This window comes from Melospiza melodia, chromosome 17, assembly GCF_035770615.1.
Source record: "Melospiza melodia melodia isolate bMelMel2 chromosome 17, bMelMel2.pri, whole genome shotgun sequence".
NCBI lineage: Eukaryota > Metazoa > Chordata > Aves > Passeriformes > Passerellidae > Melospiza > Melospiza melodia.
The window spans coordinates 1307086-1324133 of record NC_086210.1 but is presented as its reverse complement, the minus strand read 5'-3'; the positions used below and the strand labels follow the sequence as shown (position 1 = coordinate 1324133).

The following is a 17048-nucleotide window of genomic DNA, read 5'->3' as shown; positions in this document are numbered from 1 at the left end:
TGCTGGGGGGTTCCTGACCCTCGGGCCCACTGAGGCTCTCCTGGGCCAGGGAGCTGCCTCAGCTGCCACAGCACTCGGGCACCACACAGGTGCCTCAGTCCCACCAGAGCACAGCCACCCACGAGAGGGTGAGACCCTTCTGCCACACACCAGGAGTGGAGAGGAACCTCCCAGGCCCCTTCACTGTCCCTTGGCACATTCATTTCAGCCTGACCCTCAAAGCCCTGCTCAGCAACATCCCCCGCTAGAGTAGGATGTGTCCCTGGTCAAAGGAGGTCACCCCTCTGACCAAACTGATCCCAGCCCAAAGGCCAGGCCTTCAGCTGGGCTCTGGAAGGGGTTCTGCAGGCAATGTGTTCAGGGGAGAGATCTCCATTGGCCTCAATTCTCTAAGGGATAACACATCCCATCCCATCCCAAGGGTTCCCAGGATTATTATTGCAACAGCACATCATCAGTAGGGTAAAACTAACCTGTCTCATGACAGTCCAAACCAAGCTCAGATTCCTTATTAGTGGGTGAACAATCCAACGCTTGGTGAATTCTGCTTCACAATGATAGGAAGAGCCGACATCGAAGGATCAAAAAGCGATGTCGCTATGAACGCTTGGCCGCCACAAGCCAGTTATCCCTGTGGTAACTTTTCTGAAGCCTCCTGCTTAAAACCCAAAAAAGCCAGAAGGATCGTGAGGCCCCGCTTTCATGGTCTGTATTCGTACTGAAAATCAAGATCAAGCGAGCTTTTGCCCTTCTGCTCCATGGGAGGTTTCCGTCCTCCCTGAGCTCGCCTTAGGACACCTGCGTTACGCTTTGACAGGTGTACCAGCCCAGTCAAACTCCCCACCTGCCGCTGTCCCCGGAGCGGGTCGCGGCCAGCGCGCGCCAGCCGCTTGGCGCCAGAAGCGAGAGCCCTCCTCGGGGCTCGCCCCCCCTGCCTCACCGGGTAAGTGAAAAAACAATCAGAGTAGTGGTATTTCACTGATGGCCGGGACGCCGGCGGGCGGGTCGCCCCGCACCGCTGAGCGCGTGCCCGGCTTCCCACTTATTCTACACCTCTCATGTCTCTTCACAGTGCTAGACTAGAGTCAAACTCAACAGGGTCTTCTTTCCCTGCTGATTCCGCCAAACCCATTCCCTTGGCTGTGGTTTCGCTGGATAGTAGGTAGGGACAGTGGGAATCTTGTTCATCCATTCATGCACGTCACTAATTAGATGACGAGGCATTTGGCTATTTAATAAACACATACAAATTGTATATGTTCCTTTTCCGGGTTAAGTAAGGTGGCCCGTCCACCTGAATGACCAAATTGGAATTTATAGCCCAAAATGGGCTAGACGCGGTTATGACGGATGAACCCCTCCCAAACAAATACCGATTCCACTGTCCAGCGAACCTGTCGAGGGGAGAGGCCTAGTTTATTTACCAGGATTTACACAGATACAATTGATCTAGCTTTGCTAATGAATATATTTACAATGTCAACGGAGGTGGATGCTAGGGCCCATGCGGTTCTCTCTAGCCTTGTTTTAGAGAGACCAAGGGCGGTCAGCAACTCATTATTATTGCCAAACCATTTGGTACGGGCTCCCATGGGGAAGCCAACATATTCAATGTCATCAGCATTGGTCAGTTGCTGAATTTCTGTATGAAGGCGCTGATATTTTTTGGCCTTCTCCAAGGCGGCCTCAGTCAATGAGACATCAGAGTGCTCAGACCTCACAGTCACATTGACCACAACTGCCTTAGAACCTTTGACAAAGATTAAATCCAGTTTAAATACTTAATTTACATAATCCCTTAGGTGTGGCTCCTCAAAAACTGTCCAACACTCCCTCTTAGCCTCCTCGCTAAGGGTTTCACAGATGGCATTGTATCTCTTAATCCTGGCATCTTGAGTGATGGCACAGTTTCTGACAATGTGGGCTGTGGTCTCAAATCTAGCTCCATAATGTCCACATGATTGAGCAACATACTCTTGTTTACCCCTAGCCAGGAATTCTCTTGTTGGGTAGACATTCGCTCTGAGTTGTAGGGCCGTGATTAGTTTACAGTGAGGTATGCCCTTAAACTGCCCTATCCAGGCATTACTGATCTCATCATTCTCGAAATGCTCAATCCCATGGCCCTGGGCAACCAGATGGGTCCATTTATGAAATTCTCGTTTCCTCCAGTTACAAGGTCTTGGGTAACGAATCTTAGGGATGGGTGCTTCCCATTCCAGCCAGGCTCCATCGTCGCCCCCCAACTCTACCAATGGTAAAGGCTCCCAAATCGATGGGATGGACTCTTGTGTCCTCCCCGCTTTCAACCACAATTTTTCAAATAACCGTTCCAGATGTACTTCCTTTAGATAGTTCACAAGAGTCTCATCCGAAGACTGGGCTAATCTATGGAGTCTTCACACCTGAATACTTGGAATGAGCAACACCAACTTGATGAGGTCTAAACCGCCATCTTTAAAACTCGAATACAAGATTGCATCACATGTACTGGGGGGAAGATGAAGCCATTCCTTAACCGTGTTATGAATTAATTGGTCAAGGGATTCAAGCAGGCCCACCTTAACTTCGGTATGGTCAGCCAGATATATCAGTCTCGGGATGGTATAGGTCCTGAGTATATCGACTTTCTGAAGAGGTTTTAAAGGCGAACGACCAATCTGATGAAGCCAATCCATGAGCTTCTCTGATAGTCTAGGATCTGGAAAGCCAGTCCAGGGGTCAACCCACGTGCTGACGTACCTTTCTGAGCTCCCTGGGTCGATCATGTTAAGGGGGATCCATTAATCACCCACGTGGGACAATCATTGATAGTATATGAGTCCCTTGTAAGCTTGATGTAAAAGCCATGACATTTTCCCCCCTGTGTACTGAGGCCAGTTAGATTGCAAAAGGCCTCCAAAATTTTGATGTTATGACACATGCCTTCCCAAGAGTCACTCAGCAGCACCAAGTCATCAGCAAATGCCATGGCTGTAAATTTCCAGCCCCCATGATGGAAAACCTCACCTTCATTCTCGAGTTTATATAGAAGGGGGTCCATCACTAAAACTGAGCAGCAAAGGTGACATGGGGTCGCCTTGCTTGACACCTGAGCAAATGTATATGGGGTCTGTCCTTTCTCTTCCCATGGAAATGCACATCTTAACATCCCGATACATTTCCCTCACCAACTCTATCATGTGTGGATCCACCCCTCTCTGGACCAGACCCTCAAATGCTGATGACAGACGGTGTCAAATGCCTTAGCAATGTCCACGAACACAACCCCCAGATGTTTATGCTCTCACTTAGCTGTTCCACCACAAGCCATAACAACTTGAGGTTTTCAGCACAACTTGATGCGCAACTAAAACCCCGTTGCCGGGGGTTGATGGGACATGCTTTGGACAGCCTCGCAGTAGCAATCCTGGAAAACAGCCTAATCACCACTGAACCAATAGTGATAGGCCTCCAGTTATTGATATCACCAAGCTTCTCTGCATCCAAAGACTTGTGTATCAAGACTGTCTTGCAGTCCCGCAGCGCATCTGGAACAGTACCAGTGATAAGCCAGAGGTTGAACATCTCAGTCAACTGGGAAAACTTTGGGCCTTTTGCAATAATCTGACCCAAAGTGATCCCATCTGGCCCGGGAGCAGAGGTTTTGCACATCTCCCTCATGTTCTTATCAATCTCTTTTCCAGTAATTAAGGCCTCAAATGTGGCGTTATCCGCCTCCTTATATGGAGGGAAAAACTTGTCCACCAATTGTACCAGAAGAGCCTCTTCCTCCTTAGTCCATACCCATTTGTGGGCCCCTCAGGCCGATGACTCTTTGGGATGAGAAGCAACAATCCGCTCCACATTTCGCACAAGAGGATGTCTTATTCTCTTGTGCAGACCCAGGCCAGTCTTAGAAGCGAACCCACGTTGGCACACGTCACAGACCCATTCCCCAGTGGGAGCCACACACACCACCCCCTTGCAGCGTGGGATGTGATTGGAGATACTGTGGTATTTTATATTTTGTTTACCACATTTTGAACACCTGAAAATGATCTTTCTCTGCCCGTGCGCCCTTTTGAGATGGTCAATCAGCCCCAACATCCTAGTAAACCAGGTCTCACAACAAGGACAAGATGGTTGTTTGTCAGGCATGGACACGACAGGTGTTCTTGGCGTTGCACCACCACCTTCAGACCCGTGAGGAGCCTTGGGTGTTTTGGGCTCTTCACTACCTCCCATCGCGCTCTCAGCCTCAGGTGTTTTGGGCTCTTCGGTACCTCCCACCGCACTCTCAGCCTCATCCTGGGCCATCCCCATAGGGGAGATCTCATAGGGCTCAGGGAGTTGCCCCAAACCCTACCAAACATCCACATGATGTACACCATCTTCTTTAACAATTCTGGAGTTAAAAAACTCCAAACTTACAAGATCGAATCCCTCTTCCCTGGGCACACAGGGCATAGATGGTAATTTGACATCAATGACCCTTAGATCTAATGGGTCAGTCTGAGTGGTAGTCAAGATATAACGCAAAGCCATTTTGTCAGTCTGGTAAGCAATAAAGTGACAAGTCCAAGTGAGAGTAGAAGCATATAGTAGCTGACCCTCTCTCAAACTACCAACTGTGTCAACAACAGCCCATGGACAAGGCTCTGTGCAACAGTGAACTAATTGTGCCAACCTTTTTGTTTCAGCAATTCGTGAAACTATCATTGGGTGGTGAGTCCAACGACAGGGAGGGCTGATATGCGCCCTCTCTCACACTGGGGCAGAAGTCGACTCAGTTACCACGAAGGTATCCGGCAGGACCACGAGGAGGTGCGACTTCCGCGACTATGCCCAGTTAGTAAATATAGTTACTCCCACCGTTTACCCACGCTTCATTGAATTTCTTCACTTTGACATTCAGAGCACTGGGCAGAAATTACATCGCGTCAACACCCGCCTCAGGCCTTCACAATGCTTTGTTTTAATTAAGCAGTCGGATTCCCCTGGTCCGCACCAGTTCTAAGCCGGCTGCTAGGCACTGACTGAGGCGGGGCGCTGGCCCGGAGACCCTCCCCCGCACGAACCGCTCAGCCTACGCTGGCTGCGGCTGCGCGCGCACTGGCCTCACACCGCGGGAACCCCACCGGCGGGAACCGCTGGGGCAGCGGTGCGCAACGATGACGGCCGCCGCTGGGGCGCCAGCTGTGGCAAGGCGGAGGGTGGGCGGAGGGGGGGAGCAGGCGGCGCCCGCCACAGCCGGGGCGATCCACAGGAAGGGCCCGGCATGTGTCCAGAGTCGCCACTGCGCGCGTACACACCCCGGTGCCCGGGCAGGCCACGCGGAGCGCACTCACTCGCGAGCAGCACCTCGTCCAGCTGCGGCACGCGCCCAGCCCCGCTTCGCGACCCAGCCCGACCGACCCAGCCCTTAGAGCCAATCCTTATCCCCAAGTTACGGATCCAGCTTGCCAACTTCCCTTACCTACATTGTTCCAACATGCCAGAGGCTGTTCACCTTGGAGACCTGCTGCGGATATGGGTACGGCCCGGCGCGAGACTTACACCCTCTCCCCCGGATTTTCACGGGCCAGCGAGAGCTCACCGGATGCTTCTGGAACCGCAATGCTTTCCAAGGTGAGGGCCCCTCGCTCGGGATGAATCCATTCCAAGGCACCCAGCCCTTCACAAAGAAAAAAAAACTCTCCCCGAGGCTCCCACCAGCTTCTCTGGGATCGGTTGCATCACCGCACTGGGTGCCTCACGGCGCCCGTCTCCGCCACTCCGGATTCAGGGATCTGAACCCGACTCCCTTTCGATCGGCTGAGGGCAACAAAGGCCATCACCTGCCCTTTCGGAACGGCGCTCGCCTATCGCTTAGGACCGACTGACCCATGTTCAACTGCTGTTCACATGGAACCCTGCTCCACTTTGGCCTTCAAAGCTCTCGTTTGAATATTTGCTACTACCACCAAGATCTGCACCTGCAGCAGCTCCACCTGGGCCCACGCCCCTGGCTTCGAGGCGCACTGCAGTGGCTCTCCTACTCGTTGCAGCCTAGCCCCTGCGGGCATCGTACTGCCGGCGACGGCCGAGTATGGGCCCAACGCTCCAGCGCCATCCATTTTCAGGGCCAGTTGATTCGGCAGGTGAGTTGTTACACACTCCTTAGCGGATTCCGACTTCCATGGCCACCGTCCTGCTGTCTAGATCAACCAACACCATTTTTGGGCTCTGATGACTGTCAGCATCGGGCGCCTTAACCTGGCGTTCGGTTCATCCCGCAGCGCCAGTTCTGCTTACCAAAAGTGGCCCACTGAGCACTCGCATTCCATGGTGTGGCTCCACGCCAGTGAGCCGGCCCCCTTACCCATTGAAAGTTTGAGAATAGGTTGAGATCGTTTTGGCCCCAAGACCTCTAATCATTCACTTTACTGGGTAAAACTGCCCATTGCCGAGTGCCAGCTATCCTGAGGGAAACTTCGGAGGGAACCAGCTACTAGATGGCTTGATTAGTCTTTCGCCCCTAGACCCGGGTCGGACGACCGATTTGCATGTCAGGACTGCTACAGACCTCAACCAGAGTTTCCTCTGGCTTTGCCCTGCCCAGGCATAGTTCACCATCTTTCGGGTCCTAGCACGGACGCTCACGCTCCACCTCCCCGGCCCCACGAGGGGGCGGCAGGCAAGATGGGCCGGTGGTACACCCGGGGCTGCCAGGCGCGACACGCACCCGGGATCTCACCTCAGCCGGCGCGCGCCGGCCCTCACCTTCATTGCGCCGCGGGCTTTCGACAACGGCCCCTGACTCGCGCACGTGCTAGACTCCTTGGTCCGTGTTTCAAGACGGGTTGGCTGGGTAGCTGACATTGCTGCGGACTCCGGGTGCCCCAGCGCGGCCCGTGAGCCTGGCCCAGCGGCGCTGCGCGGTCAGGGCGCACTGAGGACAGTCTGCCCTGGTTGACAGTGGTGCCAGGGACTGGCAGGCCCAGCCCCCACACCCCTGCGCGAAACGCCGCGCTGTGATGATGCCGCCCCCCCCCACCCTTGTGAGAGGCAGGGAAACGATGCCCCCCACCACAGCACCGCCGATGTGGGGGGAGGAGGGCACGGCAGCAGTCCTTTCCCTTGGCCCCGGGATTTGGCGAGACCTGATGCCCGAGGGCTGTAACACCTGCTGCTGCTCGTGCGGCACTGGAACACCTGCCCGTCGGAGGCCTTCCCAGCCAACCTGGAGCCGGACGTGGCGCACCATTGCAGAGGAAATGTGCCCGGCCAGGGCCAGCTGCCGGCTGGGCAGCAGTGCCCGCACCAGCCTGCATCCCCCAGCCCGCCCCCGCAGACGGGGTTCGCCCAGGGGACAGAAGGGAGGCAGAGGTGAGGTTCCGCTGAACCCATGCCGACCGCAACTCGCCCGGTTGAATCCTCTGGGCGGACTGCATGGGCCCCACCCGTTTACCTCTTAACGGTTTCACGCCGTCTTGAACTCTCTCTTCAAAGTTCTTTTCAACTTTCCCTTACGGTACTTGTTGGCTATTGGTCTCATGCCAGTATTTAGCCTTAGATGGAGTTTACCACCCGCTTTGGGCTGCACTCCGAAGCAACCCAACTCCGAGAAGCCCTGGGCCTGGCGTGACGGGGGCCGCTACTGGCCTCACACCATCCGCAGACTGCGGCCTCGATCACAAGGACTTGGGTCCCCCGAGAGCGCCGCCAGGGATTGGGGCTTCTGTACGCCACATGTCCCGCACCCCACTGCGGGGCAGGGATTCGGTGCTGGGCTTTTCCGCTTCATTCACCATTACTGAGGGAATCCTCGTTAGTTTCTTTTCCTTGGCTGACTAATATGCTTAAATTCAGCGGGTTGCCACGTCTGATCTGAGGTCGCAAGGCCAAAGCTTGGCCACACCTCCTGGCCCATACAGCTCCTAAAGAAGCAGAATGCCAACAGGCCAACAGCCAGCCAGCTTCTCCCACCTACTACCCTCACCTTCCTCCCCCACTGGCGCCCACGCACCAGGGGAAAACAAAGCCAGAGGGAGAGAAGCGGAGACAGAGTGCCCCATCCCGGAGATGAGAACCGAAAAGGGAGTGTGGCAAAGACAGCCCTGATGGGGGACCAGCCGAGTGGCGGCACGTGATGGCCTTGGTGGAGAGAGAGAGAAAAGCCATGGTGCTATTTGCGCCCTGAGACCACAACAGAAGAGGAGGAGGGCAGGTGAAGGGAGGAGGGGGTCGGAACATCTGTCCCCAGCGCTCTCGCCTCATGCGCACGCGCAGTGGCACAGTACCCCCGCAGTACCCACCTGCAGACAGCCGCCCGCGCGGGGGGGAGGCTGGGGGCGAGGCCTGCGCCTCATCTCCCTCTTGCCCTCTCCCTTCTCTCGGCCCATGGCGGTGCTTTCAACGCTGTCTCTTACTCTCCTCAGCTGCCACCACCACCGTACTGCGGTACGGGCCCTGCAAGGACAAACTCTGCCCCAGTGGCTCACTCCAGGAGTGGGGAACTACGGAGCAGTCCCTGAGTCTGCATATAGGGGGATGAAAGCTCTGCGCGGCAACAGTGCCGATGACGGCCATGACGATTATGACGCCTGCTGGGTCACAGGGAAAAAATTGAGGCTGCCGAGGGAAACGCATCCCTTGCCAAACCCCTGACCGCCTTCCCTCCGGGCACCAGTGAGCCACCATCACCACCGCCGCTGACCACAGTCAACTGGCCTGTGAGGCAACCCCAGCCGCACCACCGTGGTGGCCGCTGGATGGTGACTGATCGTCAAGGAACGCTCAGACGGGCGTAGCCCTGGGAGGAACATGGGGCCACAAGTGTGTTTAAATTGTGGATGACCAATGTGTCCTGCAATTCACATTAATTCTTGCAGATAGCTGCATTCTTCATTAACGTACGAGCCGAGTGATCCACCACTAAGAGTTGTCTGGCTTTGGCACCAATCCTGCACCCGTGGAGGGGCTGGGACCGCTCACATGGGGCGCCCCTTTCTCTTGTGCTGAGGATGTGCGGGCGTGTGCCTGGCTTTGACCGTCCTTACTTGATAGTCAGGAGTGCAGACATAGGAGATCCAGCCACACTGAACTGGAATTCTTCCTCAAACCTCCACACTATGGTGGCACTGAAGGAGATCTGAGCAGTCTGGGTCCCACCTGGTGCAATGATGCCATCCTCAGGTGCAAACTTGAAGCAGAAGCCCACGTTGGCAGTTGAAGGTCTATAGGTGAAGGGAGCATCAATATCTCCTAGGTTAATCAGTTTCACCTGCAGCAGCAAGAAAGCAAAATGGAAATACATGTGGAATCTTCCCTTCTTGTGAGTTATTGTCTAATGACGCAATTAATACCCAGAAATAGCAGACGATGCTTTGAATGGCAAAAAAATACAACAGGACAAGTTCTGCCTTGAAGTTTTCATGCAAAGCAGCGGCAACTCCACAGAACTGGAGTCCACAACCCTGGGGTTATCCCATGGACACAGAGCTGTGCACCTCTGATCAGCATCACCAAGTTCATTCAGACCTGGCCCTGAGAGCAACGTGGGCTGATTGCAGCTGCGTAGTCAATCACCCCAGAGCTGCTGCTGCCCCAGTGAGCACAGCTCCAACAGCACCATCTACTCATTCACCTTTTCCCATGTCATGAAAACAATACATTGATTATGAGGCATCAGCATCAAAATGTATAGACAGCATCATCTTTTGGTAAGAAAACTCAGCATGTCTTTGCTTCCCACAGCCAAGCTTTTGGAAGTGTCTGGCATGATGTAGTGCCTCATCTTCTACCTCTTTCAGCTGCTCTCTCTTTGGATTTTGTTGCAAACTTGACACTATTGGGGAGGAGACAAATAGGTAGAAAAATGCTTTGCTTTATTCCCAGGAACACTTTTCTCTTTCTAGAGCCAGAGATGCACCAAGGCTGAAGTGTGTTGAGGGACTGGTCAGCAAGGGAAAGAACTCCCAAGCCCTTTGCAAGGGCCAGCACTGAGCCAGGAGGCTGGATGGCTTTCCTGTGACCTGCAGCAATAAGCAGGAGACACTTGACTGGAAGCTGTCTGCAGTTGACTGAAGCTCAAAGGCAGCCAGTTTGTTCCAGCTGCTTCTGAACAGCCCAGTCCAAAGGTGCCTTGTGTCTGGCACTGCCACAAAAGCCTCTGAACATCCCTTTTTGACCCAGGCTTCGTTTCATATGCCAAGGGGTTGTTTTGCAGCAAGCCTCCCAGCTGATTCCCAAAGAAGGAACTGGTGCTTCATGAACAACAGACACACCTTTCAGACCCTCCCAGATTTCACCAGTAGATCAAATATTCCCTGCTCACAACTGCCCAGGTCGGCAGCAATTCCACACTTCCACCAGGCTTGCTCTGCCTCAGGAGCCATCAGGATCCACCCCAAGCCTTCTGCTCACGTCATAGATGTGGGGGGTGTCGATAGAAATGTTCCCAAGGTTCAGAGTAGGAGAGCTGAATTCTACCAAGGGTCCTTGGCCTTCCCGTGAGAGGTGCAGGGGCAGCCTGCTCTCACAGCCTGGGGAGAGATGTCTATTGCAGTACAAACATTCCCTCTGTTATACTGGATTTTCCAGGCTGCCTCAGTGCTAGACCCTGACTCTGAGCTGGATGCAACCAGCTCCTGATGCTGCAGGAGAGGATATGGACCCTCCTCTTCCCTCAGCCTTGGGGCTGACTTCTAATTTCTAACCCATTCCTTGGGCTGCTTTCCAATTTCAGCCACCAGTCTGCTGAGTTTAAAACATCTCTGCTGCCTTGTAGTGACAGGCCAAGGAGTTACAGGTATAAATTGAAAGAAAGGAAATTTAGCTTAGATATTAGGAAGAAATTTTTTACTCTGAGGGTGGTGAGACACTGGAGCAGGTTCCCCAGGGCTGTTGTGGAGGTTCCAGCCCTGAAAGTGTTCCAAGCCAGGCTGGATGGGGCTTGGAGCTACCTGCTCTAGGGGGAGGTGTTCCTGCCCAGAGGCCTTTAAGTCCATTCCATCCTTAACATACTCTGGTTCTATGCTTTCCTTCCCATGCACTTAGAGGAGCTTTGAAATCATTCAGTGAAGGCACAGAGCTCCTACAGAGTTTGGCAATTGCCAAACTACCTGACCCAGGAACACAGGACTTCGTTGCCAAAGTCCCCAACTCCTGACACTCAGCACTGTGTTCTATTTCCACAGACAGAGCTGCAAGGGCTCAATTCCCACAAAGGGAGAGAGGCAAGTGCTGGCCAAGGCCGCTCCTTCTACCAACACCCTGGGCTCAGGGGGGCTCAAACACCTCTGCTCTGCTGCTGTCTGGGCACTGGGAGGTGATCCAGGCTCAGGGAACACATTTGTAACTCAGCTCCTGCTGCCTGATGATGGATCCATGTCAAATGGACCCATCATCCTGGAGGCCAGGGGCCTGCAGGGGCTGAGTGCTTGTTCACTAAAGCTGTTCTGCTCTGCAGCTCTCTGGCCTTTGGGGGAATGCTGGCAAAGCCATGGCATGAAAACCTCTCCCTGCACTGCCTGGGCTGTTCTGGGATCAGTCAGGCACACACAGCATTCTGAGCCCTGGCCTGGCACAGGAGACTCCCTGGGAGCTGCAGGGCCAGGGGGGATGTGCCAGCACTGCCCTGCTGACCAGGGACTCTTCCCAGCACTTCCATGGGAGCCCCGTGGGCTCAGGCTGGCACCATGGCTTCACTGAGGGGGAGAGAAGCAGGGCAAAGGAGCTGTACCTGAGATGCTGCAGTAAGCCACACTTCCATTCTCCAGTGCTTCCAGGGGTCTGAAGGTCACCTTGAATTTGGCCAAACAATTTGGCCCAATTTCTCCCTCCTACAGCAGAAAGAGACAGCAAAACATTGCTCTGCAAACTTCACATTTCTTGTTTTCAACCACACTTCTGTAAGCCTCTGTTTAGAGCATTAGTAATGATTGAACAACACAAGGAGCCCAAGGAAACACTCCAAACCCATCCCAACACAGCGCTGGAAGCTCTCAATGCTCAGCTGTTCAGCTCCCACTCTCCACAATATTCCTGCTGCTCTGACAAAGGCTCTTGGTCACATCATGCTGCTGTCAGCTACAGTGGGATGCAACTGCCACTGTGCACTGGTGGCTCTTCACAAGAAGAAGAGAACATGATCCCTGTCTTGGGTCGACTATATGATGGTTTTATCCCAAATCGTCTTGTTCTGTTTATGCTGAATAATAAGTGTTGCACCTTTAGGACTTGTTGCAGAGAGTGAAGGGGGGAGAGAAGAAGCAGCAGTTTGTTTTCAGACACTGCACTCACTCCTCCACATTCCTGCTCCTGGACTGCATTGTGTGTGGATGGACAGACAGCGGGACAGAGCTCTCCTTTGCTTTTAGTTAATTTAGCTTGCTGAGACAAAGAAGTTCCCTGGACTGTGGGGTTTTTTTCCCTTTTCTTTGGACCTGTTCAAAACTGCTCTGGACTGAACACCAGAAGAGCACCGACAGCTCCACCTGTGGCCACTGGGCTGGGCCTGGCCTGCGACATTTCCAGCACTAGAGGGACTGATCAGAGACTGAGTGAGCTGAGCTGCAACCCAGGGAGGGACTTTCTCAGTTTGTCATCTCTTTTGGAGCAGCAAGGGGTTTTATTGATTAATACTGTTTAGGGTTTATTGTTTAATAAACAGGTTTTTTCCACTTCAAGGAGGTCTTTTCTCCAGGGCTGGTTGGGGGCAGGGGCCAATTGAATCTTCTTTCCGAGAGGAGCCCCTTTAGGGGTTCTCTCCCAAATTTGCCCAGAACCAGAACCTGGGAAATAAAAATATTAGTTTAACCTGTATTGAAAGAAAACAGAGGCTGGCATTATTCTAGGGTTTACTCCAAGATGAGAAGGGATGTTGCACTGTGCAGACACCAGGCATTCATTGTCTCTCACAATGCCAGTACTCAGAATCAGGACTCTGGTTGATGGCAGGACATGGTGGTTTGATTGCAGAAACAGAAAAGGAAAAGGTTTTCTGTCCCTGTGTGCAGGACAACTCCAAAGGCCCATTTCAACCTTCCACCCTTGTGTCCAGGCTCACAGAGGACACTGGAAGGGACACTCAGAAATAGTGCAAGGCGTGGTTACAGGAGGGGATTGGTATTTCTATGATGAGCCTTAGGCTGAATCTGGCCTCACTTTCCCAGCAAACCATTGCAAGCTTCAGGTCAGTGTGTGAGCTGGCAGTGCTCCAACAGCCTCTGCTGAACCTCATATGTGGGGGGAGCCCCTACCTGTAAGAACTGCTCCCTGTGGACATTGCAAGGACACGCACAGAGTGCCCTTGAGCTCAAGCCCTGGCACCACAGCTTGGCCTTGTCAGGCACCCAACCCTGCCATGAGCCTCCAGGGCAGAAATGCTTTTAGCATTTGGCATTTTTAGGCGAGCTCTGCAGGTGCACCAGAAACTCAATGTCCTCCCTCCCAGCACTTCGAGCCAGCTGACGATCTCCCCAGTGACGCCAGCCAGGGGTAGAGTGGGTGGGAGGAGGAAGAGGGGGAGTAGGATGGGGAGGAGGAGGATGAGGACGAAGAAGAGGAGGAAAATGAGGTTTTCACCTATCACTTACCATTGGCTCAATGAAAAAAATGTCATCAGAGAACAGCATGGGGTCTTGGTGCAACTTTGCCTTCTCCCCCAGGAGCCTCAGGAGGGCAGTGTGATCTTCACAAGAGCCCTTCTTCTTCCCTGTTTCTTCCCCCTCCATTAACTTTTCCAGCCACAGCTCTCTCGTGTCCGCAGGAATCGATGCTGCCTGCAGCCACAGGAGAGACAAAGCCAGCAGACTGTTTAATAAGCCACAGATTGGCAAAGAGAAGTGTGAGTGCAGGAGAGCAAAGCACCTGGGGAGGAGCTGCAGTGTGAGAGATGAGTAATGCGATGATTTATCAAAAAGCAGGATGCCCCATTGCAGGGAATGATTGGCAGCTGACTCCATTGATTCACAAGGCTGAACAGTTGCTTTATTAAACTAAATTATATTACATTGTACTACACTATATTAAAGAAGCATACTATACTACAAAGAATACTAGAGAATACTAAAGAATACTAAAGAAAACTTGTGACTGTCTCCAGACAGCCAGGACAAAGCTTTTTCCAATTGGCCAAGGAAACAAAACAATCCTCAGCAGAATCCAACTGACAAATCACTTCAGGTAAATAATCTTCCTAACACTTTCCACATGATGGAGATAAGAATTTTTTTCTTGCTTTTCCCTGTGCTTCTCCAGGAAAAGAAACCCTGAGAGAGAATTATGTCTCTCCATTCAGAGAATGTGAATGCCACAATGATTGACTCTCACAATTAACAGACAAATACTATGTATAGAAGTTAAGAAAAATTTCTTTTACCCCCTCAGTTGTTATCAAGGGACACCTGGGGTTGGGATATGTGGGAGGGTCACCTTGTCACTACAGTGACATTTGACCTCCAATCAAGATTTGAGGAAGTAAACTCCACCACTGGACACTGAAGAAGGAGTCAATGGACAGAATTTTGGGAGGGGCTAAAGGGTTAAAAGGCAAAAACTCCATTGTGTGGGTGAGCACATGGTGCGGAAAATCCTTTGCTCCTGGCGCCATAACATTTTCTCTATTCAGTCTTCTGTTGCATTTTTGATAAGGTTTAATAAACCTTTCTAAACTTATGAAAAGGGAGTGGCTATTTCTCCCAAGCAGCAGCTCCCCAGCAAGGGCTGACCCCAAGCCATGGGGGTCCCAGATGGATCAGAGGATAACTTGTTGTTCACTGGCCCAGCAGGGAGTTTTACTCCACACCTGCAAGCTCAGGAGAGGTTTCCAGAGCCAGCGTCCCTCCAGGGAACCTCCTGGCTCAAAGCCTCTGGCAAAAAACTGAGGGAGAATCCATCAGCCACTTCAAGTGGCTTTTCCTACCACCGAGCTGCTGGGGAGGCAGATAAAGGTCATGGAGCAGGACTTCCCTAGGAAGGGGAGACAAAGCTGGGTTGCAGCTACGTGCTACCAGCACTGTGAAAAAGTCACATTATATGATTGGCTTTTCGCATATATGAAAATAAAACATTGGTCTGTTCTGTTTCAGTCTCTATGCAATATTGCATAGAGAAATGTAAGATAACGATTAGAAATCAATCAGATAATACACATAACCAATAACACATCTGCAGTCATACAGTTATCAATCACTGCAACACTGAACTGTCATCCCAGAGTCTGCGACAGCTGATGAACCTTGAAACAACAGAGAACTGGAGAACTCATGTCCAGATTCATGTTTCTCCAAACTCCCTTTGAAATCAGGCTCAGCTATCATACATGGTCAAATTGCCAAGCGAAAAGGACTTGAATACTTTTTGATGCAGAAAACATCTGGGCTGATTCTCAATCATTCCATTCAAGTAGAGCTAGAACTTGGCAAGAGTTCAAACTCTAATTGATGGACATCACTTAATACATTTTAAAACAAGACTCTTAAAACAGCAATTATGAATAGGAAACCTTAGGATTAAAGATCAATCAAACCATTAAATAATTGAATCCCTCCAAAACTTCTGTCAGGACAGAAATTCTGCAAACACAGCAAACCTCTTGAATTCTCGGCTGAAGTACTCTATAACAACTGAAGAAATAATAGCTGAAGAAAACCACAAAACTGGCAATCTGGATTTAAAGGAAACCTAAAAAACATGAGTAGTTAAGAAACAAAAAGACAAGATTCTGAAGAGACACGTGTCTTGTAGATGATCACGCATAGAGACAGTGAAACACATGAAAGCTGGCTGTAAATATTACAACAATACCTTGATCATAATTCTTATAATAAATTCTGAGAATTCTCACTATATAATCAACTTATCAACAGGAAGTATTTGAAGGGGTTATGACAACTTTTCTAAAGTATTCATATAGCATTAATACCAATCCTTATTTATCAGTATCACCTATAAAATCCAAAAATAACAAAGGTTACAAACTCAATACCAACAAAACTGTGAATCATTGGAGAATCAGCTGGTGACCCCACAGATAGGATCTGATTGATATTTCTCAAATGCTCTGTCTTCAGAGACATTTCATGTAATTGAATCATTGCTAATAATTCTATCTTTCTACAGTAGTTTCCCTCCTTAAGAGGCATTTTGCACAACAGAAGATTTCCATTTATATCATATTTGGAATACCACTGATTTGCACTGGTTTCCCCTTTTTCTGTATCTTGGGCAAAAACCTGGGTGCTTTCTCACTTTACTCTGATTTTGGACAGCTTTTTTACATGTCCAGCTTTTGCATCTGAAGCCTGATCATCTGGTAAATGCTGTTTCCGTCACTTCTGTGGGACCGGGCTGTTGAGGAATTCGGTGTGCCTCACACAACATGCGCTGCACCCGCGAAAAATCTCCAGCTTGAGATTTTGATGGAGGCTGAAACTGTGTGCTGGCTGCCGGGGCCGGCTGCGTGCCCGCTGCCGTGGGACCGGAGCAGGGCCGGTCCCTCGGGCACCCTCTGCACCCAGACCGCGCCCGCTCTCTGCCGGTGCCCTCACGGGAGTGCGGATGCCCCCGCCCCGAGCGCGCCTCCCCGGCGCTTCTCTCGGCGCAGGCGCGGTCTGGGGAACGCCCCCTGTGCCTGTGACCGACACCGGCGCTGCCCCGGTCCCGTTCTGGCTCCGGTCCCCGCTCGGCCGCGTCCGTGCCGCGTCTGCGCACTGGGGAAAAACCCGCCCCGCTCCGGCTGCCGGGTTTGTGCGTCATCAGCGGGCGCCTGCCGCGCTCCGTGGCGGTCGCAGGGACGCTGCAGCCGTCCCGTCCCGTCCGCCTCAGTCCCGCCCGGCGCGGCTGCCGCGGCCCGTGCGCGTTCCCCGGGTGCCGCCGCCATCGCAGTCGCGCGGGTTCTGCCCTTCGCGCGCGCCTTTGGCACCCCCTGCGTGAAACCGCCGCCGCCGCCATGGCGCATGCGCCCGCCGCCAGCGCAGCCAGCCCTGCGCCTCCCGCTCCCGCGCTCCGCCCGGCCCGGCCCCGCTCGCGCAGCCCCCGCAGCCGCCGGCCGTGCCCTGCACGCTGCCGACCGCCCGCTG

The 17048-nt window shown here is 52.5% G+C and overlaps 2 pseudogenes; both read right to left on the bottom strand.

Moving 5' to 3' along the window:
- Window positions 1-443: 443 nt before the first annotated feature.
- On the bottom strand, window positions 444-7860 carry LOC134426174 (28S ribosomal RNA; annotated as a pseudogene).
- Window positions 7861-8754: 894 nt separating this feature from the next.
- On the bottom strand, window positions 8755-8907 carry LOC134426078 (5.8S ribosomal RNA; annotated as a pseudogene).
- Window positions 8908-17048: the final 8141 nt, after the last annotated feature.